Source organism: Pristis pectinata, chromosome 4, assembly GCF_009764475.1.
Source record: "Pristis pectinata isolate sPriPec2 chromosome 4, sPriPec2.1.pri, whole genome shotgun sequence".
NCBI lineage: Eukaryota > Metazoa > Chordata > Chondrichthyes > Rhinopristiformes > Pristidae > Pristis > Pristis pectinata.
The window spans coordinates 74,776,644-74,804,505 of NC_067408.1; the positions used below are offsets into that span (position 1 = coordinate 74,776,644).

The 27,862-nt window shown below is 41.7% G+C and overlaps 1 protein-coding gene across 3 annotated transcripts in view; it reads right to left on the reverse strand.

Annotated features, from left to right (window-relative positions):
* The window catches only part of LOC127569910 (galactosylgalactosylxylosylprotein 3-beta-glucuronosyltransferase 1-like), an 85,776-nt gene that overhangs the window by 47,537 nt on the left and 10,377 nt on the right, over positions 1-27,862 (reverse strand). For 2 of the 3 annotated variants that reach the window (XM_052014959.1, XM_052014961.1), the window contains exon 2: positions 7,157-7,275. The gene's annotated coding sequence lies outside the window, so the exon portion shown is untranslated. Of the gene's footprint in view, positions 1-7,156; positions 7,276-25,583; positions 25,825-27,862 lie in introns of all 3 variants that reach the window. The other variant, XM_052014962.1, reaches the window with a different exon arrangement.

Here is a 27,862-nt window from a genome sequence, read left to right on the forward strand (position 1 = left end):
CTATCTTATATTACTTTATTTTGTCCAGCCAAATAACCAAACAAGGGACACTCAGAAAAAAAGTGGAAGAAATTGTCTTTAACAAATTGTTAGGGTAGTTATCAATTGCTTTGTTAACCTGAAACCTGTGCCGTTCCCAAGGGCAGTTTTCTACTGAGATTATAGTCTTGCATTTTTGGCTTCCACAAATCCTGAAATGTAAATCTCAACCTTAAAGAACTCTCTCCACGGCAGCCACAGCACAGAAGCACGTTTTCAGTGCACTTTGAGTCCCAAGCTGCGAGTGGTCCTAAGGCACCATGCACATGGGCTCATCACTCTAATGAGATTACAGCATGTACCTTCACTGTACATTGCTGTAGTAGGTATTGTGAGACCTCATCGTGATGTGTGAAATAAGCAGACATTGAGATCCAAGTGGGGACTGTTTAATTCATGTCTCCTTGCTGACTTACTATGGGATTTGCTTCTTGTTTTCTTGGGGAGTTAAATAAAGTTGACCAAGTTAATGTTGTCACTCTCTGCACAAATGATGCCAGGAAAACATGAGCTGTGCCAGGGTGAATCACGCTTAGGATTGCCTGCTCAATTTCCACGATGACTAGGATTTCAACAGCAGATGGTTGCTATCATTTTAAAACAGGAATAAAACAACTTCCATTTGTTCATAACAAACAGGTGTAAAAAGTCCAACTTCTATGCCATTGCCTCTTTTGCCATGAAGTTCTAATGCAGCAAAATACTTCAAAGTTTTATTTTAGACCACACGCTATTTGATGTTTTCTGCATATTTCAGAAGTTTGTAGTTCCTTCATAACTGGCTCGTCCAGAACAATGGGGCACAACCTTAACAGTAGAGCTAGATTGCAGGATGAGGTGCTGGGGAGCAGTTTTTCACACAAGCAGTAATGGTAACCTGGAATTCACCCCTCAATAAGTCTGCTGAGGCTTGATCAATTGAATATTCTGTAGCTGAGATTGATTGATCAGAGTGATATTGAGAAATATACACCAAGGAAGGTGGGTGGAATTAAGGTACTGATCGGCCATGATGTAACTGAATCAGAATTGAGGGGCTGAATGGCTTGCTCCCATTCATGCCTGCCTCTGTTCAATGGTCCATCTATTTTTTTAAATGAACTCAGGATACTGAGAGTGTCATCTACATGAGGACCCAAAGTGGTTCAAAGAGTAGACTTGCCACCAGATTTGCCCAGTGATCATTAAATGGGATCACGCCAATTTTGCCCAGTACACAATTCTGAGGTGTAGGCAGGGAACAATACCACAGAGCTGGTAAAGAGGGCTTGTTTCTCTTCTTCACTGCTAGGTCACATAGACACGGCAGATATGTAGGCAGGAAACTAGGTCACATGTGTGTAATAGGCGGGAGGCTTGCCCTGTATGTTGCAGGAGCCACCCAACCTTAGAATGCCCATTCAAGATGGACAGTGGTACCATTGCCACTGGGTAGGGCATATTGCATGGAGGTGCATGTCTCTGAAGAAAGTAACTGCCGGTAAAGTCCTTGTAAGGCTCTGAAGCATGGGGATACTGTACACATGTTCAAATCAAATGACGAGGTGGTGGGAAATGGAAATGCACACCCAAGGAGGGTGATGAGGATGGTACATTTAAGGCCACCTTGTTGATTGAGAATTGATCCTGTGGCATCAGACTGACATAGGCAGTGCATTTGAAATTCCTCAATCAATGAAATACCTCAATCAATATGAAGCATTTCAAAATATGTCAAATACCTTTCCACTGAGGAGGAAACAATATGATGTTGACCACATATGGAGGAGATATGGGGTATGTGAACTTTTTAGTGGCTAGTAGAGATCGATCGGCCCACAAAGCTGGTTATGGTTATAGGCTATGAGTGTTCACAGTGATCAGGGGCATAGATTGGAACAAGTGATGGGGACTGAGTCTCTGCTTTTCTGATAGGGTCTCAGTATTGGACAGCGAAGAGATCCAGGAGGCACTCATGTACAGGGTGCATTAACTTCACCAGAGCTGAACGCTGGTCATGTGGCTTCAGAGGCACCAAGGAGTCTTTGGCCATCAGACACTGGAAGAAAAGGTCAAAGGCTGCCAATTGAATGAGATAACTAAAGGAAGCTGAGGTTCAATGGCTACTTTACAAGCACCTGGGACAGTGAGAGAACGTACAACTCGGGATGAGGGTTCCATGAACACAGACACCTTTTTCCATGAGGGCTGGAGTGATGATCAAGGTGTGGTTGGCGATGCACTGGCTCCAGGACAGATGGAATTTGACAACAGCTGGACAACTGAGCTTGAGAGGGCACCAAGCAGTTGAAGTGACTCCTTCCCGGAAGGAAGAAAGGCAGTGGTTTGGCCAAAGTGTGTGCGTGTGTGTGTGTGTGTGTGTGTGCGCGCGCACGAGCGCACGTGTGTTTGTGCATGCCTGTGTGCATGCCTGTGTGCATGCCTGTGTGTGCGTGCATGCATGTGTGTGCGTGCATGCATGTGTGCATACCTGTGTGCGTGCCTGTGTGCATGTGCGTATGTGTTGTATACAAAGAAAACCCAAAGCCATGTGGCACATAGCCAGGAGGTGCAGTGAAGCAATATGGCAGTGAATGGGAAGGTGATACCCCCACAAGAGGGTTTCCAATTAGACTGGGTAATATTAACAAAGAACAGATCCCATCAGAGACATAAAAAGAACACCAAGGACATTCTTCACGAGTCAAAGATTTGCATTGTTGGTTGCTCAGGTGTCCACTGGTAAGGGCTGGGCACATGTCTATTTTGCTGCAGGGCAACTGGTGAAGGAGATAAGTGAAAGGAAAATACTAGGGCAGCAGGCGTCGGTTACAGAAGTGCCTTTCGAGGCAAGCTCGAGACTGAGAAATAGACTTTCAAGCCAAAGTAATTAGCTAGAGAAATAATTAGACCTGTTGTCGCAGGGGAAAAGATATTCTAAACCTGAGACCAATGAAGACAGTCCATCATGGATGAGCCTGATCAAAGGTGTCACTTGTCAATGCCTCGGCAATTTCGGATCAGTGGGGTTCTTCACAACTTGAAGGCGGACGGGTCAGAAGACTGTATGTGGGAGCCAGTTCACAGAAGTTTTATGGCATCAGTTGTCAGTACAAAAATCCACAAGCAAGGTGAGAAGAAATAGGCTCAGCACAAGGAGTTGCAGTGAAATAGTCTCGATTTGAGTGTGGTAAAGGCATAGACAGAAAAGATGAAACTGTGTGAGTTCTGGAGAGGAGGTCAGTGTCTACCAGACTCTTGCTATTTACAGAATTACTGAATAGATTGAATCAAGTGCAGATAAGCGTAGGTGCTTTAAGAGAGGAGGCCATAGCAATACGGAAGCACTTCCAAGCTGAGAAGATTCTGTGAAGCATGTTACAGCAGGCATGGACTTGTCAATGTCAGCTTAATCCAGCATAGCCAGAATGTGACAGGACTGAAGACCGTCACATCCTTGAAGACGATCCGGAAAGGGAAAGTCAGATGGAATGACTTCATTTTTCCAAAGGTGCCAACAGGAAAGACGACAGGTCCACTGTGTACAGTGAGTCAGGATGAGAGTTAGGGTGGAAATCAGTGTGAAATCAGAGGAATGAAGATGGACAGTTTCAAGAAGTGACTGAAGTAGAGATTGTTGGAACTAAGTTTCTGGCATTCCGTAATGTACCCAATACAAAGTATAATTGTATTGCTAGGTTACTAGCCGCTGTGATAAGTTTTAGGTGTGACAGTTTAATGCGTACGGATGACACAAAAGGATGGTGATCTGGAATGTGTAATACAAGATATTCCAAGTTACGTGTACGATTATGTTGAAGCAGCAATTACAGAAGAAGATGTGAAACCAGATACGTGTGAGGGCCATCTGAAGGATTCATCAGAATTGCTAATGCCTGGAGTGGATACTTCAGAGATATCGAGTGCAACTTGTGATGAAGAATTCAGTGAACAAAATGATCAAGAGACAGAGTGAATTTGTGTTGTAAATAGTTAACCAGTTATAGAATTTCAGGTAGTAAACAGTTGATAGTTTGTTTGGGTTTATCTCTTATTTTTAAGGAAAAGTAGTGTAGTGTATGCAAGTGTACCTTTAAGAACTGACTGCGCCTTGTGGTATGACCTTGATGCATTGATGTACCAAATATTGCATTTTAATTTTGTCCAAAGGGTTTTTGACTTGAAACATTAACTGTTTTTCTTCCTGCAGATGCTGCTTAATCTGCTGCGTGTTTCCAGCATTTTCTTTTTTTATTGTGCTTCATTTATGAGAAGAGACTGGGTTTGTTTCCCAGGGAGCAGAGGACCCTTGGGGGGGGGAACCTGAACTGGATATAGATAGGGTAGATGGGTAGAAACATTTCCCATAGCAGATAAGTCTAATATCAGAGATCAAAGATAAAGGGTAGGAAGTTTGAAGGAGGTATGGGGAAAGATTTTTTCACCCAGGGGGTAGTTGGAATCAGGAATGGACTGCCTGAGGGAGTGATAGAGGTAGAGACTTCTGTGACATTTAATAATATCTAGACACTGAGGCCAAGTGCTGGAAAATGGGGTCAATATAGATGGGTACGCTGTGGTCAGTATGGATGGTGGACAGAACGTCCCACTTCCATGCTGTATGACTGTGATTCTATTGCTATTTATCTGAGGATTACAGATTCATTAAAGGATTCATTGTTAATCGCTATACCTGTTTGTTTACTAACAAACAACAACACAGAAGAACCTATGAAGAATGCAAACCTCAAATCCATCTGTTCATCCACTCCTCTGCAACTAACTAAAATACTCTGCTTTTATTGCAGTCATGTTCTTTGATAGACTGGACTTATGTTCAAGTAAGCAGTTCATACGAAGTGAGGGATTCAAGATGTCACAAGCAACATGGTGGACTCAATCCGTAAACGTGTCACTACCATTGCAGAGTATGGAGAAAGAAAATTGCAGAATACTAGCGCAGAGACATTTCTTGTATATCTACCGAGCAGTAACAGGTCTTCAGCATGGCTACAGTTACTGTTTATCATGAGTGGGATCTGGGACTCTGCATGGTTATATTCTATATCACGTGAAGAAACCAAATCAAATCCAAATAGCTCACCTTTATTTGGTTTTCAGTCCCATGACTGGTAAAGGAACAGATCACTATAGTGTTAAAAGTAATTAATATTGATTAGTGAGGCATTGATTGGTTACAGCCATCTGCAATCTTTTCAATCATCCCGTGGAGCAGATTCTTCACTCTGTGCTGAAACTATGAGCAGATTGTTGTCTGATTTGGCCTTCTGCCCTGCTGCCTATGGACAATATTTTTAATTTAATGTGTAGATAGAAACTGCAAAAATAAAAGATGTTGCGATTTTTGTGTAATGTAAATAGAATCTGCAAAAACAAATTCATGTTGCAATTTTTGTGTGTTTTTTTGGACAAAAGTGATCATTCTCTTGTATAAGCTCCCATCATAAAAGACTGGTGCAGTTGGAACTTATTTTGCATTGAAGGCAGGTTTTAAGTACCGATGTCATATGATTTCGTTTATATAAATACTATTGCTATGCTCTTGCATTAGTATTACTTCTTAAAATAAAATGTGTTCCTTTAAGTAAAAAATATGATATCTGTCAGATTTCAATCAGTTATTGCAGTGATGAATACACATATATATTTTTGCAGGGACACTTGGCATTGGTTGTTAATGATCATTGCTGTTTTAAGACAGGATTGTGTCACATGACAGACTACTCTCTGGGTTGCAGCAGTGTTTAGTGTTGGATTTGCCAGAAGTTATCTATCTGCGTTGGGGGAATAAGATAGACACAGAAAGAAACTGCTGCCTTGATACTGCAAGCATTTCATTATTTTAAATGAAGTCCCCTTTTTAAACCTTGAATTATATTGCTTTTCCAGTATTTTAGTGAGAGATACTGAAATGTTCACTCTTTCTTCAGTATAACATTGCTTACATTTCAAAACAAAACTTTGAACATAGAACATGGAACAGTACAGCACAGGAACAGGCCCTTTGGCCCACGATGTTGTGCCGAACTAATTAAACTAGTAATTAAATGCCTACCTAAACTAATCCCTTCTGCCCACACAATGTCCATATCCTCCATTCTCTGCATATTCATGTGCCTATACAAGAGCCTTTTAAACACCTCTTTCATAATTGCCTCCACTACCACCCCTGGCAGCATATTCCAGGCACCCACCACTCTCTGTGTAAAAACTTGCCCCGCACACCTCCTTTGAACTTACCCCCTTTCACCTTAAATGCATGCCCTCTAGTATTAGACGTTTTGACCCTGGGGAAAAGATACTGGCTGTCTATTCTATCTACGCGTTTCATAATCTTATAAACTTCTATCAGGTCTCCCCTCAGCTTTTGCCACTCCAGAGAAAACAATCCAAGTTTGTCTCTTTTGGAATTTTTTAAGATTGTGAAAGGTGCTCTGTAAACATAAACTTCTTCATCCTCTAGTGGAACAGATCCTAACTCCAGTAAGACACAAACGATCCTTGAGCCATTTACGAGGAAAAGGTGACTGTTTTCTCATTTCTTTCCTTAGAAGTTTTATCATTGGTGAGGCTCCTCCAAGAATGGCTGAACCTCATGAGTAAATCAGAACCAGTTCACCATCCTTGAGCTAGTATCAAGCTGGATTAATGAACTTTGAAAGATTTATAACAGTTAATGGGTAGTTAGCTAATACTGAAGTATTAAAGGGTTATTGAATGAAGTGTGTCATGATTGGCTCCTTAAGTAACGATAGGACTAATGTAACTGGATTCTTACAAATGACACATTTCAAATCCATGTGTTTCTATAAATTTGTTAGCAGATTGTAAATCACAGTGAAAAATTAGACAAAGAAGAAATTATGACCAATAAAGCTTTGTTTAAAGAGACTATATTGTACAAATGCTGATCATGGTTATGCAGTAAATCATACCTTGTGTTAATCTGAAAAGTATTTGTGGGGAGCAAATGACAGCAGTACAGAAGGATTTTGTAAATTCCACAGGACCTTTGAGTGCCGTTACTGAGAAGACGTAAAATGTTAAAGTTGCCTGAAAACTCATTTACAGTACTTGGATGATAATATATAAATCAATTATATTTAGATTAACTTACCAGACCACTCTCCAATAGAATATGATGCCCTTTGTGGATATAAAATGACTCCAGTAGATCATGGTCAGTGTCGAGGAGCTGTGTGGTTCTCGCACGTTAATGATGCATTGAGCAGGAAACTACACAAGAGAAGAACAAATCCATTCTGAACTACTTCATTAGTGAAAAGATTTTTATTTGAATTTGCAGGTTTAGATATTATACCTGTTGATACATTATCAGGAAACTGTTGTCCTAAATCAAAACCTGACCAATGTTCATAGACATGGAATAATAAAATATTTACAAGGCAGAAGGAGGCCACTCAGCCCATTATGCCAGTGACAGTTGAAAAAGACTTACCCAATCTGATTCCATCTTCCAGCACTAGGTCTATCACCCTGCAGGTCATGGCTCTTCAAGTACACATCAAGATACTGTTAAAATGTGATGAAAGTTGTTCTCTCCACACTATTTTCACTAGTTAGTTCCTGAACCCGATCAAAGCTTGAGTGAAAATATCTTTCCTTATTTCCCCTCTAATCCTTCTACCAATTACTTTATATCCATGCCTTTATTATTGACCCCTCTGCCTAGGGAAATAGCTCCTTCCTATTTATCTCACCTATGCCCCTCGTAATTTTATACCTCTCGGTCAATTGTCTCTCAGCCACTTCTGTTCAAAAGAAATCCACCTCAAACTGTTCAGTCTTTCCTCAAAGTTACCATTTTCCAAGCCTGACAACATCCTTGTAAGTCTCCACTTTACCCTCCCCAGTGCAATAACATCTTACTCATAATGTGTAATTGATGCAGTATCAATCTTTCCTCCCCACTGTCAATGGCATTTGGAGCCAGCAATTTCTTCCCTTGCTTCTTTTAACAGTACAGGATATACTTCATCTGGATCTGCCAATTTATTATTTTTCAAAACAATGCTGCACCCCTTGGTACTTCCTCTTTTACTATGTTGACCTCATACAAATTTTCGTACTCATTCACCCATGTCATTTCATTCTTTTATGATGATGATCGTAAAATATTTATTAAGAACCTTTGCACGTGCTTTGCCTCCAGAGTACTTTTTGGTCTCTACTTTTTCCAAGTTCTCCTTTTGCTCTTTACATACTTAAAAAATATGTTTGAATTTTCTTTGATGTTACTTGTCAAGATTTATTCATATCTTCTTTGTGCTTTAATAATTTTCCTTTTATTTTCACTCCAATACTTTCTAGACTCTTCCAGGCATTAAATTCTAAGTGTTTGACATACAGTTCCCTTTTTTCCTTATTTACCATCTATGCATCTTATCATCTGGAAGCTCTAGGGTTGGCCGTCCCACCCTTTCTCCTTTATGTTTCCCCTGAAGCCCTTGAATGCTGCTCATTACTCTGAGACTAAGTATTGTTTTCATTGCACCTATGAAATAATTTCTCCAACATAAAATACATCTAATCTTCATTCTCTTATTTTCTTATGACATAGGAGGCCATTCAGACTATCAAGTGTATGCCAGCTGCCAGAGCGATCCCATCAAATCCTATTCCTTGTATACTATTCTCTCTCACATGCCCATGAACTACACTTGGGAAGTATAAAGCAGCCAATTAACCTACCAACCAGCACATTTGTTGGATTTTGGAGGAAACCAGAACACACAGGGGAACCCATGCAGTCACACAGAGCACCTGCAAACTCCACACGAACAGTACTAGAGGTCAATGTCGAATCCAGTTTGCAGGAGCTATTGTGCCATTTATGTTGCCCTCCAATCTATGGCTAAGAAAGTATGGCTATCAATGGGACATAAAAGCTTAATACACTCATGTTCCCCAAAATACTGGAAGCATTCAGCAGGTCAAGCAGCATTTCTCTCCTCAATGTTGCCTGACCTGCTGAGTGCTTCCAGCATCCTCTGGAGCAACACACAAAGAGCTGGAGAAGCTCCTCCAGCATTCTCTGTTTTTGTTTCAAATTTCCAGCGTTTGGATTTTTTGTCTAATATTTTTCCAGAGGTTTCAAAACAATTACAGTGACACATTACTATTTACATGGCAGAGGAATTTGAACATCTTACACAAATTGCCAATAGTAATTCCTTGGCTTTTATGTATACTGAATGAAGTAAAACACTTCATCATGAATTCCTTCACACACAGTTGAAGGATGTTAATATAGGTTACACAACAGTCAAGTTGGCCTAAACTTGCTCTTGCTAACAGCAATGAATAATAATCACGTAATTCATTTTGTTGTAATGCTGTTTGAGGGATGAATATAGACCAGGGACCACAAATAATTCCCCTGTTCTTCACTGAAATAAAGACATGAGTCTCTAATGTCCATCTAAAAGATATTAACTCCAACAATCCAGCACTCCCTTGGTCCTACACTGCAGAATCAGCCTAGACTTTTGTGCTCATATCTCTAGAATGGGACTCTGACTCAGGTTTGAAGGTGTTACCGATTAAACCACAGCTGGTGCAGAGGTTATGATACCTGGTGATCATATCGCTCGTGGAAGCAGTTATGTTATCACAGTGACCAACAATGCTTAATATAAACTTAAGCTGGGGGAAAGCTAATATACCATATACAGTGTTGCTCTCTTAGTCGTGTTTAAAAGTAGTGGTAATCTAGCAATATAATGAATTCCATTGAAATCTATCAACGACCCCCTCCCCTCCCCGAAGGCTGCTTAGAGCATCTTTATTTGCATCATAGCCACTTATCTGATGGTGTAGCTTTCAATTGCACAGTCTATTTTCATTTATTATGAAGCAAAATAGGGAGTTCCTCAAAACATTGGACTCAAATCTCATTTTGTCCAGTGAGCAGAGATTCTGACATACTACCAGTGAGGCCATTGTGACAGGAATAATTCCAGGGAAAGTCTTGGCCGTTAAGATTTCAGTAGATATCAGTTGACTTCTCTTTCAAATTAAAAGGCATTGTCTGAGTGACCCTGCAGTCCAAACTTAAAAGGAATGCTCAGAGAATATGTACATGTCAAAGCACTATCACTGCTTTCATGCTATGGAAATACTCAAGATTGTGAGTTTTTTAAGCTTTTGCTTTGAAGCCTTCAGCCATAGAATGATGTAGCTGGATCATCATGTTCTCCTGATTTAACATTTGACTTAATTAGCATTCATCAGATGAATATAATCCCAAATGCCCAACCATTCTCTTCAAACCTATTTCTTTTCATGAACACAATGGAATTCTATGTTCTTACAATGATGTGGCACTTAGTTAAACAGAGCTTTTGTGAATTGGTTATTTTACTTAAATATATTGCACTTAAAAAGAACACTTTTAGATCACCACTCTGTTAAAGTAGATACTGTAATAAATGTTCTTGGATTCAGATTTGGGCCATTTGAAATTGGAGGTATATTTTTCTGTTTGAACTCAGTGTAATACAGGCTTTTAAATATTAGTCATTGTCTCTTTGTATAAAATGGCTGAACAAAATGAAAAGGAAATGCTATGTAAGCATGATTTTTTTTAACCTTATGTCCGGCATACATACGTCAACAAAAGAAATACTGTCCTTCACAAGATAAGCACCATATTATCAAAAAACCATTATGTGCTGTGTAACTGGTCTGTTTGTTCTCACTGAAGAATGCAATCTAATATAAAAAGTCAGGGTGTCACTTTTATGTATTCTAAAGGGTTTTTTTTGCTAAGATTTGTAAAGATCTACTGTATTTCAGGTCATGACAATAAGGCTTTTTAAGTACTTAAAGGCTCTTTGTTTGCAGAGGAAATGCAAATGTAAAATATTTTATGTAAGATATTCCCCAAATTATGCTGTTGGAGTGTCAGAAATCACTATCAGTAAAATACTGAAAGTTCATGATGCAGCAATAGGGAAATAGTTGAATGCATAATTCAAAAAACCAGCCTAAATATTTTGGAGGGGGTGGGGGGTTGTGTTACAGTTTTATTCTTATTTGTCCTACCAAACAAGTTGACAACAATGACCTATATTTATATAACACAGTGAATTGTCCAAGATAACTCTCGTTCATAGGGGCATATTCAAACAAACTTTGGCCGAGCCACTTAAAGAAATATCATGCCGATTATTAAAAGTTAGACCAAAAAAATTAACCTTTAATGAGAATAATCTGAAGAAAATAAGAGATTCAGAGTGTCAGAGGACATTAGGGAGGGAATTTCAGAGCTTGGGGCTAGATTAGCTGAAGATATGGCTGTGAAAACTGTGATTAAAATCAGGAATGATCAAGGGGTCAGAATCAGAAGACCTCAATTCCTTTATAGACCTGGAGGAGATTATAGAGATAGGAAGCAGCTGTGGAATGGTTTGGCTGAAAATTTTAATGTTGAGCTTTTGCTTAACTGTCCTAAACAGGACTTGGTGTGAGTTAGGATATGGATGGGAGAGTATTGGTGAGACTAACCATGAGTGCATTAGGACAGTCAAGTCAAAAGGCAGAAAAGGAATGAATGAGCGCTTCAACAGTAGATAGGCTGCAGCTGGGTGGAGTTGGGTAATGTTACAGAGGTAGAAATAAACAGTCCTAATAATGGTGCAAGTATTAAAATTGAAGCTCACCTCAGGGTTAATATTGACACCAAGCCTGGAGGTAGTTTGGACAGCACGTTCAAACAGCATATAAACTTATTACACAGTTCATAATGACTAAATGTGTATTTGGTTTTCAGTGTTTGAAGATCTGGTATCTTATAATATGTGGGAATGTGGGTATGACTTAATTGCACGAAATTGATTAGTTCTGATTAAGTGGGCCCATGGGTATAAAATGTGGGTAGGTCTGACTAACAATGCAGCTGAAATATTTTTGACATTCACTACTTTTGGGAAGAGAAGAAAGAGTCAAACTCAAAACTTCAGTGGAGGAATATAAAATGGTAGCGGGACTGACAAAATTTGTTTTTTTATATATGTGCTACAATTCAGGATGCATACACAGAGAAATTTGATTACCTCACCATCACGGTGTTGTGGCAATGACTTCTCCCTCATGGGAACGAAACAAGGATGAGTTACACCATCTGAATAAACATGGATTTCCTGTTCAGTTTTTCCAGTTTTTAAATTGTCAGAAGAAAAACTAGTGGAATTTAATTCCTGGTTGTTTCGTGGAGAGTGATGTGCTGCATTCCTGTTCTCTGGCCCACTAAACTTATTAAGGTTCCTGTTGCAAAAAGACCCCCCACGGCTATGGTGGGACCTCCACCTCCACCCCCCACACCCCATGGTACATTGTGCAGTTCACCCCCAATCTAGACATTGGGTGTGGGACAAGAAGTCTGAGTCTGTGACAGATTTGAGGGAGGCATACATGCGGAAGTAGCAAATAATGGAACCAAGGGGCAACATGTGAGTGAGGAGATCAAGGAACATCCATGGTCGACAGTTTGATTTAATCTGTAGCCTGCATTTGATTTTTAACTTCCTGCGAGCAATACCATGGATATTGGGACATTAAAGTAAAAGTCATTTCTCAAATTATTTCAGTGTTTCCCTTCAGCTAGGAAAGAGATCTCAATAGAAGTTTAATTGTATCAGTGTGACGTAATTCTAGCATCAACGAAGAAGGGATGAGCTCTGTAACTTGATAAAAGCATCATCTGCCATCATTTCACAAAGAACAGAGGTTTGCAGCTGGGTAACTGAATGCCCTGTGTAAGTTTGTGTGGAACAGCAGAAAACTGCTGAACATTATAAATCCTTAACATTTCTTTGCATTTCTCAAATTATTTCACTAAGGTTCAATAAATCACACCTTTAATCCCTGTTGGATTGAAAGTGCAAAGTTGCATCTTTGGAAGTCTGATGGGTCGGATTATTTGCTCAGTGCTCAGTAACAACTGGAGGATCCAGCCTTTGCGTTTTCTTGGTCCTGTGGGTGTTGCTGCTCTGGAGGTTCTATAACACTTTTGCAACCTCTCAGCTGGTTGTGCTTCACTCTACCATGTATTAGTTGATGATTCCTGCAGACTCCTTCACACTAACTGCTACATTCTACCCCATGGATTGATTGCCATAAATGAGGTATGACCCCTAACTGAAAGAAATACAGGAATCAAATTCCCCAGGACTCTTTTAAAGTGCTTTAAATGACCTAGGATTTTTAATTTTTAACATTTTTACATCCGTTTTAATGTCTCTGGAAAACATATTTTTAAAATTGAATCTGGGAAGATCCGGCCAATAAAACTCAAGGTTGGGCATCGGCTCTATGAGGAGATGGGCTTCCTGTCAAGCCATAGAGAAAACCAATGTGCAAATCTGGTTAATTTGAAGAGATGATGGTAAAGCAAAACTGATCTTTTAATGAAAAAAAATCACAGTTGCACAGAGCCATTCAACGCCATCAGCTTGGACTCAGCAGCACACAGGCTGAGTCCAGTGAGGTAGTTTATCACTGAAACTCAAGTTATTAGGAACGTTATATTCACTCATCCACTTGAATGCCTTTGACAAGCTTTCCCGATTCACTGAATACCAGGATATAAATTACTCAAGCGTTACTTTCAGCAGCATTGGGCTGTTCCACATGTATTATAAATATCAGATTACTTCTGTGTAATCACTTGAACAGCTTCACAATGTAACTCAATGAGCAAACATACTGAATGTATCAGAAATCTCTACCCTCTTTAAACTGACTTTTAATGAAAACAATTATTTCATAATTTTTTGCTCATATGAACCTGTTCTGATCCAAGGACATATGCATTAAAACACAACCAATCCTATTATTCTGCAACCATAAAAAAACTACAGAACAAGGAGCTGATGTTAAGCAGGCACCTCCGTGATATCCCCAATTGTTCCAATTATAATACTGCAGGAAAGCTGCAATCGGTTCCAACTGTGACAGTGCTGAGAAGCTTTGATAACATATTTCTACTTCATTGCTGAGCAACTCAGAAACAACATCAATGATGTAATGATATGTACATTAAGATGTCTCTCACTTATGTAAGGTGCATAAAAGGCGACTAACTGCGGAGATAACACATACAATTGATAACGCTGCAATTTATTGTGTAATGGCATTTGTCATTTCCTCAGGTATTCAGAGTGTTATTCTTGGACAGAATGCAAAATTATGATGAGGCAATATAATGGTGTTAGTGACATTATGGTAGCACAAGTCTGGTCTAACTCTACTTACTGGGAAGTGATTTTACTGTTTTATTTTTGATCTGCTAAAGAAGAACATAAAAATGTTGCTAATGCTACATGCTAAAAAATAAAATGCTAATACTCTGAATGAATCATTACCATGAAGATACACAGCTGGGAAACAAGACCTTGCTGATGCAATGAAGATTTTAGGATAGAACGTAAGTATTGCGGTCATTGGGTTAGGAACTGGATTTTGCTGCATTCACTTCCAGGTATGATATGGGTATCCAAGTGTCCAGTATGAAAGGACATGTCCCTCCCACCATGTTGGACAGTGTAGGCCAAGTCCAGAAGAATTCAAAGACCTCACACAAACAATACTGTTAAGGCATATGGTGGCTGTAGGACTCTAACCTGTTCTAATGCATGAATTCTACATGGTAAACCTACCTGTATCAATCAGAGTGCTATTGGTCAACAAGAAGCTTGTGGCAGTACAACTTAAGGTCTTGATGTACTCTGTGGATAGTAAATACTAATATGTCCTAGGCTGCAGGGCAACAAGATGGGCTTCATTTTTTGGCAGTTTCTCCTTTCTGCTGTCAACATGCAAGTTGCAGCGAAAAATTTTTGCTGCCCTAGAAATTCCCTCTACATGGTCCGACTCTGTACAAGAAGAGAAAGAGATAAAGAGAGAGATAGAGAGAGTGTAAGAGAGAAATGATGGTGGTGGAAGAAGAGTCCATAGTCCATATCCGCAACAAGTCTTCAGGGAGCATTTTCATTATATCAGCCAGACAAGGAAGCAGAGTGTGTGGTGCCTGTGCTGTAACAGAAGCCTGTAATAGATCTCTGTTATCTGCTGTGGCTGCAACAGGAGCTCCAAAGCAGGGCATGGACAGAACTGCCTGTGGCTGTCAACTCATCTTTGGAATTCAGCTCTTTGGTCCATGTTTGGATCAAGTCTGTGAAGCGTGGTCCAGGCAAGAACCAAAGTAGGCATCAGTGAGCAAGCTATTGAGTAAGTGCTACTTGAAGGCGCTGTCAACAGCACTTTTCATCCTATCACTTTGCTGATGAATATGAGGAGACTGATTGAGCAGTAATTAAATGGATTGGATGTGTCCTAATTTTTATGACTAAGACGTATCTGGGCAATTTTCCACATTCTGGGAAGGTGGCATCGTTGGTACGCTACTAGAACAGATTGGCTAGAGCTGCAGCTGTTTTTTGAGCGTAGGCTTTCAGTAGTAGAGCTTTAATGTTGTTTCATCCCGTAGCCTCTACTGAACCAATGCTATCAGCCATTACTTGAATCAAATAGGCTGAAGATTGGCACCTGTAATTGGTGGGGATCTCAGGGCAAGCCAGAATGGATCGGACACTTGCAACTTCTGGCTGAACGTGGCTGCAAATGCTTCAGCTTTGTCTTTAGCACTCCACCTTCTCGGCCATACCATTGCCGGGTATGGTGACATCCATGAAACCTCGTTCTCCCATCAGCTGTTTGATATTCACTAGCATTCACAATAGCATGTGGCAGGACTGCAGAGCTCCGAACCAATCCTTTGCTTGTGAGATCACTTTGCTCTATTTTTCTTATAGCATGAACGTAATTCTGTATTGCAGCTTTACCAGGGTTGCACCTATTATACCTCAAATTTAGGTATCCAAAGTGTTTGCTCCTGTTATGCCCTGTAGAGCCACAGAATGCACTGTTAAGATGTCCTTAGTGTGAACACAGGACAGAACTTTGTTTCTTCAAGGATTGTGCAGAGGTCACTACTTCCAATGCCATCAGGGACAGATGTATCTGCCATGGGTAGATTGATGAGGCAAGGTCAAGGAGGTTTATCCCTTGCATTGGTTTGCTAACTACCTACTGGTAGCTATGTCCTTCCAGGTCTCAGCCGGCTCAGTCAGTATTATGCTGCCAAGGTACACTTGATGATTGATATTGAAGTTCCCCAGCCAACGGACATTCTGCATCTTCACTACTTTCAGGGCTTTTCCAGTGTTGTTCACCATAGAGGAACACTGATTCATCAGCTGAGCTAGGACGGTAGGTGGTGGTCAGGAGGGGATGTCCTTGCCCTTCCTTGACCTGATTCCATGCAACTTCATGGTGTCTGGAGTCAATGTTGAAGACTCCAAGGGCTATTCCTTTCTGTGTGGATGTCACTCTGGTGGGATTGTCCTGCTGTTGGGACTGAATGTATCAGGGATTGTGATGGAGGAGTCTAGCATATTGTCTGTAAGATCTGATTTGGTGAGGATGACGATATCGGGCTGTTGCTTGTGTCGGCTCTGGCAGCAGCTCTCCCAATTTAGACGCTAGCCTCCAGATCTTTGAGAGGAGGACTCTGCAAGACCAACTGCATTGGGAATGATATTGCCAGGTCTGAATTTATTGGGTAGCCTCTGGTATAATGCACTAGTAATGGTACAACTCGCTAGATCATTTCAGAGGGTACTGAAGAGCTAATTACATTGGTGGGGTCTGGAGTCACATCAACCAGACTGGGCAAGTTTGGCAGGTTTCCTCCCCTGAAGGACATTGGTGAACCAAATGAATTTTTACAATAATTCAGTAGTTCATGTTATTATTACCAATAATAGTTTTATTTTAAGACATTAAACATGGCAAAGAGCTCATTGTCTTCTGGGCAGCAGTGATCCCTGCCCTTCTGTCTGTTTCTAACTCATGAATTACTTAAAGTAGACACTTCACGACACAGGAGAAATGCCACCAATACTGCAAAATCTTGATCCACTGGCAGGCTAAGCAAGCCAATATTGCCGTCCTCTCCCAGTGTTCCCAACAATGAAGCCCTAATTACATTCATTCGGCTCCAATGTGCAGGCCACGTTGTTTGTGCACCCTCAGAGACACCATTCCTGAAGCAGGCACTCTATTTCGAGCTCCATCAAAGCATGAGATTACCAGCTGGACAGAGCAAATGATTCAAGGATGTTCTCAAAGCCTCCTTGTGACATTCCATTGACTCATGGCCCATGATAACTCAAAACGAAGGTTTTGGAGGAGAAGAGGAAGGCAGTAGTGATAGAGGACTTGATAGTCAGAGAAACAGATAGGAGGTTCTGTGGCAGTGAGCATGAATCCCAGATGGTATGTTGCCTCCCAGGTGCCAGGGTCCGGGAGGTCACTGGTCGGGTCCACAGGATTCTAGAGCGGGAGGGAGAACAGCCAGAAGTCGTGGTTCATGTTGGTAGCAACGACATAGGTGGGAAGAGGGATGAGGTCCTGAAAAGTGAGTTTAGCGATCTAGGCAGAAGGCTGAAGAGCAGGACCTCGAAGGTAGCGATCTCGGGATTGCTGCCAGTGCCACGCGATAGTGAAGGGAGGAATAGGAAGAGATGGCAAATAAATGCGTGGCTGAGAAGTTGGTGCAGGAGGGAGGGTTTAGATTTTTGGATCATTGGGATCTCTTCTGGGGAAGGTGGGACCTGTACAGAGAGGACGGGTTACACCCGAACCTGAGAGGGGCCAATATCCTTGTGGCCCCTCTCAGGTTCGGGTGTAACCTGTCCTCTCTGGAGGATTTAAACTAGATTGTGAGGGGGAAGGGAACCGGAGGAGTAGGTCAGAGGAAGAAGGGGATGGGGTAAAGTCAGATCTGACAGGTAGAGAGGCTTTGAGGACGGATAAGCAGAGTACAGGCTATAAAAGTAGTAAGGTGGATGGGCTAAAGAGTATTTACTTAAATGCGAGAAGCATCAGGAATAAGGGAGATGAACTGAGAGCTTGGATTCGTTCATGGGACTATGATATTGTGGCTATTACAGAGACATGGCTGACATCAGGGCAGGAATGGATATTGAATATTCCTGGTTTTCAGTGTTTTAAAAGGGATAGGGAGGGGGGGAGAAGAGGAGGAGGGGTGGCGATACTGGTCAGGGACACTGTTACAGCTGCAGAAAGGGGAGATAATGTAGAAGGATCCTCTCTAGAGTCAATATGGGTGGAAGTTAGGAAAAAGAAAGGGGCAGTTACCCTCCTGGGAGTATTCTATAGGCCCCCCGGTAGTAGTAGGGATACTGAGGAGCAGATTGGGAGGCAGTTTTTGGAAAGATGCGAAAATAACAGGGTTATTATAATGGGAGACTTCAACTTTCCAGATATTGATTGGCACTTACTTATTGCCAAGGGTTTAGACAGGGCTCAGTTTGTTAGGTGTGTCCAGGACGGATTCCTGACACAGTATGCTGACAGGCTGACTAGAGGGAATGCCATATTAGATCTAGCTTTAGGTAATGAACCAGGACAGGTGACAGATCTATTGGTGGGTGAGCATTTGGGGGACAGTGACCATTGCTCCATAACCTTTAGAATTGTCATGGACAGGGATAGGAGCAAAGAGGACGGGAAGATATTTATTGGGGGAAAGGCAAATTATAAGGCTATAAGGCGAGAACTTGGGAGTGTAAATTGGGGTGACATTTTTGAAGGGAAATGTACTATGGAGATGCGGTCGATATTCAGGGATCTTTTGCAGGATGTCAGGGATAAATTTGTCCCGGTGAGGCAGAGAAGGAATGGTAGGGTGAAGGAACCGTGGGTGACGAGAGAGGTGGAACAACTAGTTTGGAAGAAGAAGGCAGCATACATAAGGTATAAGCAGCAAGGATCGGACAGGGCTCGTGAGGAATATAGAGTAGCAAGGAAGGAACTTAAGAAAGGGCTGAGGAAAGTGAGAAGGGGACATGAAAAGGCTTTGGTGAGTAGGGTTAAGAAGAATCCCAAGGCTTTTTACTCGTACGTGAAGAGCAGAAGGATGGCTAGGGTAAAGGTAGGTCCGATTAAAGACAAAGGTAGGATGATGTTCCTGGAAGCTGTGGAAGTTGGTGAGGTTCTCAATGAATACTTCTCTTCAGTATTCACCAAGGAGAGGGGTCTTGATGATGCTGAGGACAGTGTTGGTGAGGGTAATGTTCTAGAGTATGTAAATATTAAGAGAGAGGATGTGTTGGAGTTTTTAGAAAATATTAGGACAGATAAGTCTCCGGGGCCTGACAGAATATTCCCCAGGCTGCTTTGTGAGGTGAGGGAGGAGATTGCTGAACCGTTGGTTAGGATCTTTGAGTCCTCGTTGTCCACGGGAATGGTACTGGAGGATTGGAGGGTGGCGAATGTTGTCCCCTTATTCAAAAAAGGTAGTAGGGATAGTCCTGGGAATTACAGGCCGGTGACCCTTACATCTGTGGTGGGTAAGCTGTTAGAAAGGATTCTAAGAGATAGGATCTATGAGCATTTAGAGAATCATGAACTGATTAGGGACAGCCAGCATGGCTTTGTGAAGGGAAGATCTTGCCTCAAAAGCTTGATAGGGTTCTTTGAGGAGGTGACCAGGAAGATTTATGAGGGTAGTGCAGTGGATGTGGTCTACATGGATTTTAGTAAGGCGTTTGACAAGGTTCTGCATGGTAGGCTTCTTCAGAAGGTCAGAGGCCAAGGGATCCAGGGAGGCTTGGCCGTGTGGATTCAGAATTGGCTTGCCTGTAGAAAGCAGAGGGTTGTGGTGGAGGGAGTGCATTCGGATTGGAGGGCTGTGACTAGTGGTATCCCACAGGGATTGGTTCTGGGACCTCTACTTTTTGTGATATTTATTAATGACTTAGATGAGGGGGTGGAAGGGTGGGTTAGCAAGTTTGCAGATGACACAAAGCTTGGTGGTGTTGTGGATAGTGTGGAGGGCTGTTGAAGCTTGCAGAGGGATATCGATAGGATGCAGAGCTGGGCTGACAAGTGGCAGATGGAGTTCAATCCAGAGAAGTATGAGGTAGTACACTTCAGAAGGACAAACTCCAAGGCGGAGTACAAGGTAAATGGCAGGATTCTGGGCAGTGTGGAGGAGCAGAGGGGTCTGGGGGTTCATATCCACAGATCCCTGAAAGTTGCCTCACAGGTGGATAGGGTAATTAAGAAAGCTTATGGAATGTTAGCTTTCACTAGTCGGGGGATCGAGTTTAAGAGCCGCGAAGTGATGATACAGCTTTACAAAACTCTGGCTAGACCACACTTAGAGTACTGTGTCCAGTTCTGGTTGCCTCATTATAGGAAGGATGTGGAGGCATTGGAGAGGGTGCAGAGGAGATTTACCGGGTTGCTGCCTGAATTAGAGAGTATGGATTATGAGCAGAGACTAAAGGAGCTAGGGCTTTACTCATTGGAGAGAAGGAGGATGAGGGGAGACATGATAGAGGTATACAAAATATTGAGAGGAATAGATAGAGTGGACAGCCAGCGCCTCTTTCCCAGGGCACCAATGCTCAAAACAAGAGGACATGGCTTTAAGGTAATGGGTGGGAAGTTCAAGGGAGATGTCAGAGGGAGGTTTTTCACCCAGAGAGTGGTTGGTGCATGGAATGCGCTGCCTGGGGCGGTGGTGGAGGCTGAAATATTGGACAAGTTCAAGAAATTGTTAGATAAGCATATGGAGGAATTTAAGATAGAGGGATATGTGGGAGGAAGGGGTTAGATAGTCTTAGGTTTGGTTTGAAGGGCGGCACAACATGGTGGGCCGAAGGGCCTGTATTGTGCTGTATTGTTCTATGGTTCTATGGTTAAAACAGAAAAGGAGAAAAGGAACATCTGGCTTAGCATTGAGAACCTTGAGTCTGTTCGCTAGGAGCACACAAAAGCCTGGTATAATTAGCGCACCACTTCCCAAACTACGCACCCACCTATCTCCTGTCCCACTTGTGGCAGAGTCAATGGATCCCACATTGGTGTAATCATGCACCTCGGAATGCAGAGAACTGGAGTGTAAGTAAGTCATTCTTGATCCAAAAGGCTGCATGGGAAAGGGAAGATACAAATCCTGTACAGAAAACTTGAAATGTGCTACCAAATGTGCTCATCCTGGATTCATAAGGTGATGTGAAGAGGGAGCGAAATGTTACATGAAAATAGACAAAGATAATTGACTTTTTCACCCAGGGAGTGGTCAGTATATTGAATAAGCTGCCAGAGGAAGTGGATGAGGCAGGTACATTAACAACATTTAAAAGGTACTTGGACAGGTACATGGATAGGAAAAGTTTAGAGGGATATGGGTCAAACACAGGCAAATAGGATTAGATTAGATGGGAATCTTGGTTGGCATGGACCAGTTGGGCTGAAGGGCTCTGAAGGGCTAAAGGACCCTATGACTCTAAAATGGTCAGCAACCTCTTCAACTAATTTAGGGTTTCAGTTAAGTGCAAAATAATTCTCAGCTAACTAAAGATGTGATCACAACAGCTCTAATACAGGAGCTCACCTGACTCCCAGAAGGTGTGAGGTTCACTGGATGCATACAAAATTAAGGAAGGTGTACAATTTGTGAACTCCTAGATCATGGATATCTTCCAGCAGAAGTTGTGGGATGAAAGTCCTGTCAGGACTTGAGAACAAAATCAAGGATGTTGCTTCAGTACAACAATAGAGAATTTGCAGAAAGTGCCAGGGCAAATAATAAAAAGAGAAAACAGTTTGGAATCCCACGTTTAAAGAATTGGAAAGTTTTTTTTTAATTTTATTTATAGCGTGGTAACAGGCCCTTCCAGCCCAACGAGTCCGTGCCGCCCATTTTAAACCCAATTAACCTACCCGTACGTCTTTGCAATGTGGGAGGAAACCGGAGCAGCCGCAGGAAACCCACGCAGACACGGGAGAACGTACAAACTCCTTACAGACAGCGACAGGAATCGAACCCCGATCACTGGCGCTGTAATAGTGTCGCGCTAACCGTTACACTACCTTGCCTCTGCAGTTGGGCAACAGAGTCCTTGGGCTCAGGTAAAGATGCTCTGTTAAATATTTGACTGGCAGCTGCAATTCCTCCATCCTTTCTTCCTCTCTTGGTAAGTCCTTTGATTTCTTGGGGTTCATTTCAACTGCAATTATTGAAAAGCAAAACAAGAAAACTGCTGGAGATCTCAAATAAATCACTGCAATCATGTTGCTCCTTTGATGTCTTTAGTGAGTGACTTGTGCCAATATGATGACTGGGCCTTCTTTATATTGCATCAGTGAAGTATAAGCATTGAAGCTGCACACAAAGGCAGCTTTTCGATCAAAAGGACAGGAAATCCAGAGGATATGTAGATAATTGTGAGGGATTGAAAGGGACAAGGGTTGGCGAGATAGTTAAACATGTTATTTCTGTACTTGCAATGAAAGCAGACATTTACCTGGATTTGGAATAGCCCAAAGTCATCCTCCTAAGGATCGTTCCTTTAGTTTGGCAAGGCATTCACTATTTATGTATTGCCCATTGAACCTCAAAAATTGGAACAGTATCTACAGCATGTTACTGAACCCCTATTTTCCCAAAACAAGTAGTGTGTTTCCTCTTAAAATGAGCAGGGACTGTACCACTTGTGCAGAAGTCCTGAGGAAAATGTTGGTAGGTGGATCAGGAATGAGCAGAAGGTTGTAGGATCAGCTGTCCACCTATTCTGGGAGCTCCTCATTCTGATATTATCCATGGCAGGATCCCGAAAGACAGTGCTACCATTTTTTGCAAGGTCAAGTGGCATAAGTTATTCCCAGCTCCATCACTGCAGTCTTTATACAATAGCACGTTCCTAAGAATTTCAATCAGCGTTTCGGGCCGAGACCCTTCCTCAGGACTGGAAAGAAACAGGGGAGATAACGGGTATAAAAGGGTGGGGGGAGGGGGTGGAGCGAGAGCTGGTGGGTGATGGGTGGATCCAGGTAAGGGGGGGTGATAGACAGGTGGGGGAGAGGGGAGAGTGGGTATGATGTAAGAAGCTGGGAGGTGATAATTGGCAGTGACGAGGGGCTGAAGAAGATGGAACCTGATTGGAGAGCACAGTGGACCACAGAATAAAGGGAAGGAAGAGATTCCACTTCCCATTCCCACACCAACATGCCTGTTCCTGACCTCCTCTACTGCCAAGTTGAGGCCAGATGCAGATGAGAGGAACAGCACCTCATATTCCACCTTGGTAGTCTCCAACCTGATGACATCAACATCAATTTCTCCAACTTCTGGTGACCCCTCCCCTGTGTCCCCCCCTTTGTTTTCCCTTACCCCACCAGCCCCAGTTACCCTTCTCTTCCCCCTCCCCCGCCCTCTCTATCTGCCCATCACCCACACATTCCTCCCTCTGGTTGCCCTCCTCACCTCCTTCCCTTTATTCCATGGTCCACTGTCCTCTCCTATCAGACTCCATCTTCTTCAGCCCCTCGTCACTGCCACCTATCACCTCCCAGCGTCTTACATCGGTCCCACTCTGCCCTCTCCCCCACCTGTCCATCGTCCCTCTTACCTGGATCCACCCATCACCCACCAGCTCTCGCTCCACCCCCTCCCCTCCCCCCACCCTTTATGTCCCTTCTTTCTTTCAGCCCTGAGGAAGGGTCTTGGCCCGAAAGTCGACTGTCCATTTCCCTCCATAGATGCTGCCTGACCCGCTGAGTTCCTCCAGCATTTTGTGTGTCCTTGCAGATTCCAGCATCTGCAGTCTCTCTTGTGTCTCTAAGAATTTCAATATTCTTTTTTACATCCCACTGAAACTGCAGCTGGCATAAAATATTTTTAATTTCAGACCAACAATGAAGTGATGGGCCAACCCATCCTTTCTTCTAATATTCAGCATGTCATGTAAACCAAATATTTTAGATGAAAATGCACAGACTTGACTTTTTATCTGAAATGTAAAGAATATGTTCTGCCTCGGTATCCAGTCTGATCTAATCTTATGACTGAAACATAATTATTGGCAGAGAAAAGAAAATAAATTTAGATGACACAGATGAAGTAGACTTGCTTAACTCTCAGCGAGCATCTGAAACTGCCTGGCATCACAACAGATGGAGTGATTGCCTTGGGTGAAGTTGCTGTAGCTGCAGGAATTCTATGTTATTGAACAGGGCCAAAATCTGTTCCCACTGGCACTGAATGGCATTTGTGTTATTGCACCAAACTGAAAATGTCACTTGAGGTATTTTAAACATTTAGTAGTGAATCAACTGTTGGATCTTCCCACATTCATCCTAAATGTCCAGATTCTATCGTGCTGCTCAGTTTACATGGTCCACAGTCAAATACACAGAAATATGTCATTAATAACTTCTACTGTGGATCCATCAAGCACTTTCAATTCACTGGATTGAGGTTTAATGTAGTTCTAAAGCCAAATGATCCTTCATTCTGTCATCAGCATTCCTACATACTGAAAAGGTCAAATAAAGACAAACTTCCTGTCTCCACTTACTTTTCAAGACAATTTTACATAAATAATAGGAAAAGGTTCAAATGTCTTAGTGCTCACCTCCCCCGGGACAGACCAGCTCTGTTCACATTTTTGGACAGATCCGATGCTTACCTCCTCTTGGAACAGCTCTGGTGATCTCCTCTCCTGGAATGGATACAGTGATCATTGCCCCCAGGAGAGATCCAGCAGCTTCCCCCTGAGATAGAAGCCATCCTTAAAAAGGTTAAGAAATATAATATCTGGTTGACATGTCAACACAGATCCTTGTGGGATACTGCCACTTGCATCCTGTGGATTAGAGCATCTGCCTATTATCCTTACCGATGTATTTTGATGTATAACTTTGTTCCTGAACAGGTCATTAATTAGACTTCAATTGCATAAGCTTCACTTTGGCCAAATCTCTTAAGAGGGGCCTTGTGGAAGTCAATATAAATAGATCTGTTGTCACTTTTGTCACCACTTCCAAAGTTTCAGGTTTGTCAACTGTGATTTGTCCTTTACAAATGCATGCAGATTCTTCCTGTTCAGCTGAACTATTTCGAGGTATTCAATCACTATCTTTAATTTCACATTCCAACCATTTTAGGCTAACAGTAATACATTTTAGGCTAATAGCAATAAATTTTAGGCTAACTGGTCTATTATTCACTGGTTTCACTCGTTCCCCCACCTCAGTTTTCCTATGAGGTAGAAAAACTTGCACAATTTTCTAAGATTAGTTGACAGTTCTTGAATTAAGGTGTGCTGCTTTCAGTGTTTTAATCTACCTTTTCTAGAATAGAATCCACCTTTTCTAGAATAGAATAGAATAGAATAGAATAGAATAGAATAGAATAGAATAGTAACCCTGACATATAATTCCTGTTTTGTTGCTTATGTTATTTTTGATGTATCCTTATTCAGCATTAGTTTTCTTGAGATGTCCATGGTGCCTTCCTCTGCTAGTGTAAGTACTGAGGCAAACTTTTGTTCAACATAACAACCATTTTCTTATTTTCAATTACAAGATTACCATTGTCATTTTTCAAAGTTGATACATTGCTCCTGATGACCCTCATTTACCTGCAAATAAATATTTGGGTAGATGTTCCTTGCACTTTTCTTTCTTTATCTTCTTTTCTAACTTGCACTGTTCTTTGTTCTTCCCTTGTTCTCCTTCTTGTTCTTGTTCTCCTTCTTGTTCTTGTTCTCCTGCCAGGATTTCTGTTGGTTTTTACATTCCTGAATGTACTTTCTTTTCGTTTTGTGTTAAAATTCTTCCAGGGCTTGACAAAGCAGATGCTGTGACCTTGTTGCCTGCAGGCTGGGGAATTTATAAGTCAGCTCATAGCCTCTTAGCCATTTGCACTAACATGAGGAGACATTCATCACCTAGAGATTTGTAAATCTTTAAACTTTCTGCCCTGGAAGTCTGTGGATGCCAAGACGATGGATATATACAAGGTTGAAACCAAAACAGAATCAAATTATATGGGAACACAGCAGGAAAGTGAAGTTGAGGTAGAAGCTTAGCCATAATCTTCTTGCATGACAGAGTAGCAGATTGGGCTGTGCGCACTACTCCTGCTTCTATTCTATATGATTTTATTATAATGGACTAGAAACTATAATCTTGCTGATGCATCCAAGTGCATATTCACAAACTATGGAAAGGCAGATTTTAATGAGGAAAGGACAAATCAACTCAAGAGATTATTTTGTTTTGCAATTTCTAAGTGAACCAAAAAAAAAGCTAATTGGACCACCTGATTCTGATGGTATCACCAAAATTCATCTATATATTTATTTTGTTCTAAGCTGGTCAGAAAGCTGAGGCTCTCTCAATCTAGGGGCAGGCAACTGGGATAACCTATTAAATCAGCTCCTGCCCTGTTCAAGGTGGCACTTCCTCCAGAAACAATGGTCTTCTGTTTTTGTTGCTCTCAAGTGAAACGAAAACCATACAGTTCCTAAAATGGACAGCTGACTGACAACATATCTGGGCAGCATTTAAAATCTATGCCATTGGGTAACTTCATTGGCTCACTGAAAGCAACTAAAGAAGAGAACAACATTTCTCTAACTGTCTGGTATTGGTATTGGTTTATTATTATCATGTGTACCAAAATAGAATGAAAACCTTTGTTGGTGAGCCATTTGGGCAGATCATGCCATAAATACATTCATAGAGATAGTGAAAAGAAACCAGAATGCAGAATCTAGTGTGACAATTGCAGAGAAAGTGCAGTACAGGTAAACAAATAAAGTGCAAGAGTTGCAATGATGTAGATTGGGAGATCAATAATGCAACTTTAGACTTTAGAGGTCCCTTCAAGAGTCTGATAACAGTGGGATAGACAATGTCCTTGTGTCAAGTGGAGTGTGCTCTCAAGCTTTTGTATCTTCTGCCTTACAGAAGATGGGAGAAGAGAGAATGACCAGGGTGGGAGGGGTCCTTGATTATGCTGACTGCTGTCCTGAGGCAGCAGGAAGTGCTGAAGGAGTCAATGGAGAGGAGGTTGGTTTGCGTGATGCACTGGGCTGCGTTCACAACTCTTTGCAATTTCTTGTGGTCCTGGGCAGAGCAGTTGCCATACCAAGCTGTGATGCTTCCGGATAGGATGATTTCTATGATGCATGTATAAAAATTGGTAAGAGTCATCGGGGACATGCTTAGCCTTCTGAACAATTGGATGACAGTCTCCCTCAACCCCTCCTCCCTAATGTCAAAAGTTTAGCCCTTCACTTGCTAATTAAAGTCTCAAAATTTGAAAATTGCCACTGACCTTGATGAACGTGAGTCACAAAGATCTAGCAAACCCTGTGGCAGTAACATCCCCTTTTCCAATGCCTGTTGTTGTCAAATGTCAGGTCCCTGGTACCCGCAGCTGTGATGTCTTAAGCTGGCTGAGCAGCCAATTACAATACAGAATTATTAATTAACTTTTCTAACATTATATGGAGTCCTAAATGAAGATCAGAATATAAACATTTGATTAAAATGAAAGCTGAAGTATCAAAACATTAAGAAATATATACTTTTAAACCTATAGTTTGAATTATTCATGTCAGGAAACTGCAATACACATCCATAAAATTACTTTTTCTTTAGGTATGCCATTAAAGCCCAATTAGACCATGTGACTACACAAAAGATTTTCAGGGTATGTTCATAAAATGCTCAAATTTACTTCAGATCAAATGATTTCAGCTTGCTTGTGGTAAAAGAAATGTACTCTGCATGAGCACTCTGGATCACTGACAACAACTTTGAGATGTCCTGATTAGGCGAGGCATTCATGAAATTTCCAACATTGCTGAGAATTACACAGAGTAATGGCAGTGAATTCTGGTAATTTCAC